Raw genomic sequence first — 5114 nt, forward strand, 5'->3', positions numbered from 1 at the left:
CGTTCTTGGAATTTGCGTGCGTTTTCTTTGCTGCTATCTCTTATGTATTCCCCTCTCTCTCTCTCTCTCTCTCTCTCTCTCTCTCTCTCTCTCTCTCTCTCTCTCATAATTTGCATACATCACCTGTACTGTGAGATTAGATTCTTCTCAGTTCACCCACACCTGTCATGTGTCTGTGTGGCTTAATTCCTTTAATTATTTTTATTCCCTAAATCACCTTAATGACCTTGACACGCCAGGCAGACTGACACCTTCTAATACACTTACCTGAATATTTTAATACGTCACCTGAATACTGCCATACTGAATACGGCAGATTGTACCTGCTGTAGAGTCTTAGCAAAATGGTACTAAAATCTTGAGAGAAAACACACGAGTGAATGAGTCAGTGTTGATCTTACAGGACAGCACTAGTAACAGGTATGCAGTAGGAAGAAAAAAATGCTCATCGTCCAACCGCTTTAATGACCATTTTCTCTTTTCATTGATTCAGTAGAGCTGCCGTAAATCTGCAGACATGCTGGAAGAACGACGACTCGCTCCTTAGTCCTTGAATGTTCAGTGTTGCTTGGAGGTGCTGCACGTTACCAGGGGAAGGAAGTCTTACCTTACAAACTTGAGATTTTACAGGTAAGGTTTACGAGGTGGCAGATAATGGGGATATAGTTATGACATCCTATACCTGGACTTTAAGGCATCCACATGGTACCCCATCAGAGGCTCTTCAGAAAGGTTAAGGCGCATGGGATAGATGGTAAGGTATTAGGTTGGGATAACCTAAGATAGTGATTAGGCGAGAGTTGCAATAAATGACAAAAAATATGAGTGGGTCCTAAAAATATGAGTGGGGTGCCATAATGACCAGTTTTAGGGCCATTGTTGTGTTAATATAATGAACTAGGTAGTGGGATTAGTAAATAGATTTACGCAGACAGATCTGTGTAGGGTGAACGAATGGACAGACAGATGGCAAATGAAAGCACTCAGTAGGTACACAACAACTAAGCTCTGTTAAATTCAGGGAACGAAAAAGATTTGAGTTATAGTTAGCCTAGCTCTGCGTGAGTGAAAGAAAACAATGCATAGAGGCCAGAAATACGCGGCAAATCGGGTATTAGGATTTATTTTTAGAAGTAATAAGTCCCGAAGTAATATTATTAACTTTTAAATTTGTCGCTGGTCAGTCCGTCTGGTCCATCATTATACGTCTCGTTTAGAAATCAGTAGGAAGAGTAAGCGCTGGTCAGTCCGTCTGGTCCATCATTATACGTCTCGTTTAGAAATCAGTAGGAAGAGTAAGTAACAAAGGATGCAGGGGATGAAGGATATTCCTTACGAAACGACTCTTTAACCTAGGTTATAGAGAGATCTGATGAAAGTCTTTATTTAAGTAATACAGGAAGCAGAATTCTCAGTAATCAGGATAACAAGAAATAATGGGTTTGAACTTGAAAAATTTAGGTAGAAATTGGTTTTAATATAATGGCAGATGAATGGAATGGACTTAGTAATGAGGTTATTAGTGCTGAGTCATTAGGGGGCTTTAAAAGATTAGACAGGTAGAGGGACTGGCCACGTGTAGGCCTGATGGCTTCTTGCAGCTTCCCTTATTATGCACCATTACAGTCTTGCTTTGGTAATGTTATATATTCCGGAGCGAGATCGTGTCAACCAGTAAAAGTGTGGATGTTCCCGTGACCTTTGATGGCAGCTGTGCCTACATGCAGAGAACCATTTACTCCCCCAGATACCACCACTGCGCATGGCGGTTGAAGGTGAGGCCTGACAGGGCGAATACACACACCAGATCCTTTGGACAAAATGCAGTGCGATCTTCACAGGAACATTTGCTTGTCGAGGGTTGCGTCTACAGAAGGCTTACTTAGTCAAGTGTGTAAAGCTCCATGTGGATCGACGCTCACTTGAGGCTTGAGCGGCACAAGGTGGTGGTGGAGGTTCAAGGAGTTTCCCTGTGAAATAAATATTTGTCAACATTTTATTTATTTATTTAGCCCACATAAACAGCAATTGTAGTTTCTTAATTTCCTGCCCGTCTCCCATGTAAGGTTTTTAGATGGAAGATACGACTGCTCCGAATGCTTTTTTAACTAAATTTCCCAACAACACATTTTTTTAAGTCTAGTGCCATTAAGAAAGATAAGAACTTGTAAAAAAAATTAGAATTACCGAAGCACTGTTTATTATATAAAATAGCATGCATTAACAAAAAACAGATTCCCTCTCATATATTATAATATATACTTTTAGTTACTGGTGAAAATTTTCTATGATACCGGGGCCTATCGCTGGAGGGGTAACAAAAGTAAACAAAAAGTGCAGATCTCTTCATACATAATCACATTGTGCGCTTAGCTTACTTAATTAAATCTTTCCAGTAATTCCCCGGCATCACTTATTAAAACAAACTACGCAGTACTGTACGTTTGTGTTGACACGAGTAAGCAGAACCAACTGGCGGTGGCGGGGAGTGGAGACTGAGTCACTGCTCCCTGCACCAAAAAGCATTACCCTCCACCAGAAAAAAAAAAAAAAAAATACTCCTTTATCTGAAAGAGAATAGAAAACTCCGGAAAAATACATGACAAACTAAATCTACATGAATATATTTTAGAAAAATCTATGAAGTATAGATACCCATCAGCTTCACCGTAGCTTTCCCTTCCCTGCTTGCGTCACACACTGCAGCACTGCTTACTCTCTAATGGCTGGTAGATCCCGAGGGAGGCTCTGCCCCGTCCTCCTGCTGCCATCGAGTTGAAAATATTTGAAAACCTGTTGCATAAAGACATTATGACATTACCATTGCTTCATCTAAAACTAAGAACATTTTACTACTAAATCACCTTCACACACACAACTGTTCCTCCCTTAACCTTATTTATTTCAACTGAATGGTATTAAGATCTTAAGACTTTATTACTCCATTCGAAACTATGAAAACTTGCACCTAGAAGACATGGCAGAGTAACACTAACCATGAAAATAGGGCCTTGCATTCCTTGAGATTTGAATGGGTAACCACGAACATCTTATCTAAAACACAGAGGAATTATAACATTTGAAACACTACGTACACAAGACACGATCGAAAGACTACTACTACTACCCAGAAGAACAATATGGATAAACTAACCAGTCAATAAACAAAACAAGACAATCTACCTTTAATTTACCGTATACAAATGAAGACACCTCAACACTCACCAGGTATTAAGAGACAGGCTATTGAGCGCGCCAAATTACTGAAGGGAGAGCAGGAGAAAGGCTGAAGGGCGCCCCACGATACATCACGTCGCCACAAGCTCGCCCCGCTTCATTCACCAGCCAGACAGGATCGATATGCCGCACTCACCACCGCCACGAGCAAACAGCGACACTCGCCATTGAAAAGTGGATGACAATAGTGGGGAAACTACTCCACGGTAAAGTATATACGCACACAAGAAAAAAAAAAAAACGAACAATACTTGTAAACGTACCAACAGAGAAAAGTAAAGAAATATGAACTATACACATGAATTATTAAGATATTAAAAATAACACTGAAATTAATAAATAAAAAAAAAAGCTACCTGGACTAATAAAATAATGAAACATACCATAAAGACTAAAAATAAAATACAATAAGTACTACTACTACTACTAATAGAAATTATAAATAGCAATAAAAATAATGAAATAATAATAGCAATAGAATTAATAGTAATAATAATAATAATAATAAACAACAAGAGCGAAAAATTTAACAGAGTCTTTGCTAGTGTAAAGAAACTTAACTCCGTCTGAGACATTCCCAACAGCGCCTCATAAGCAGCAGCAACACACACCACGCAGCCTGCTACCCTCCGCGGCCACTGGCGGCACAACGTCCAGATCCAATGAGAAATAGGAAGCAGGATCCGAGACCGCTTTGAAACCTTAAAAGTGAATCAGTGTATTTTTTCCCTATGTTTATATTGATTTTCTTCGTTTTTTCGTCTTGTTGTGATTGTTTGATTAGTTTTGTGCCTTAAGGATTTATTGCGATGTTCAAATTGATAACTCTGCAGCCAGTTTGAGCCAAGAAGTAAGATCCGAGACTGTTTCGAAACCTTATAATCGAGCCGATCTAATTTTTTTCTTATATCTATGTTGATTTCCTTCGCTTCTTCGTGATGAAGGACAAATTAGTTTTACGCCTTAAAGATTTGCTGTTATTTTCAAATTGTGATTTTTTGCAGTGTTTTCGGGTGTGTTATATGCTAATTGGTGTTTCGACCTACTAGTTTGATCCCAGTGACGTGGAAAATCAGGGTAATTTTACTGGAGGTTTGATTTCACTTAGATAATTAAATTTTTAAAGTCGTTCTCATCTTCTAACTTAAGGTAGATTTTTTTTTACTACTATTACTACTACTACAAGGAAAATAATAATTCTACTACCACCTCAAAGAAACACATGGGAAATGCAAACGAGTGTAAGGCTACTGGGCGTAACGAGACTAGGAATGATAATCTATACAAGCCGATCTAGTGGTTCCCAGACTTCCCTACTCGCGATCCTAAATGCTTGCCCTAAATGCGTGTACATGTAGTGCAAATTAACAGCTTTTTCCATACGTTACTCAGGTAGAATTTGCTTATGATTTCTGAGAGTTTAGCGATCCTCAGAAGCCCTCGCGGCCCTCTGTCTAGGTAATTTGATGCTACTACTACTACTACTACTACTACTACTACTACTACTGTTGCTGCTGCTATCACACACCGTACTCTCTTCACCGCCGTCGCTGTCTGCTAAGCCATAAGCTATATATATATCTTGCTATCATGCACGTGGCTCAGTCTCCATCTAACTAACGATGAATAAGGAGCTGAGATGAAGACGCCGTTCTGGTTCCACACAAGGAAATCGATGCTGTTTATGGTATATCCGCCCTAATAATAGACTGGTGATTAGGACCATTATAGCCTCGGAAATACTTGTCACTCGCTAATAATAGTACAAGGCAAATTTCACTCGCTGGTTTAAAGTATAACAAAAAAATTTCACTGGCTAATCGTATTAAGCTAATTTTACTTTTTATTTGTACATTTCAGACGTTAATACATTAAAA

General features: G+C 39.0%; 2 long non-coding RNA genes across 4 annotated transcripts in view; one reads left to right on the forward strand and one right to left on the reverse strand.

Annotated features, from left to right (window-relative positions):
• Nucleotides 1-1994, forward strand: part of LOC135088789 (uncharacterized) — a 21280-nt gene extending 19286 nt beyond the window's left edge. For 2 of the 3 annotated variants that reach the window (XR_010261117.1, XR_010261118.1), the window contains exons 3-4: nucleotides 494-630; nucleotides 1748-1994. This is a non-coding gene — a long non-coding RNA (uncharacterized LOC135088789). The remainder of the gene's footprint in view (nucleotides 1-493; nucleotides 631-1747) is intronic. The other variant, XR_010261119.1, reaches the window with a different exon arrangement.
• Nucleotides 1829-4666, reverse strand: LOC135088790 (uncharacterized). Its single transcript, XR_010261120.1, has 4 exons — nucleotides 3226-4666; nucleotides 2997-3054; nucleotides 2443-2793; nucleotides 1829-1970 (listed from the first exon to the last, which is right to left on the reverse strand). It is a non-coding gene; the product is annotated as an uncharacterized LOC135088790 (long non-coding RNA).
• Between the last annotated feature and the right edge of the window lie 448 nt (nucleotides 4667-5114).

Source organism: Scylla paramamosain, chromosome 31, assembly GCF_035594125.1.
Source record: "Scylla paramamosain isolate STU-SP2022 chromosome 31, ASM3559412v1, whole genome shotgun sequence".
Lineage (NCBI taxonomy): Eukaryota > Metazoa > Arthropoda > Malacostraca > Decapoda > Portunidae > Scylla > Scylla paramamosain.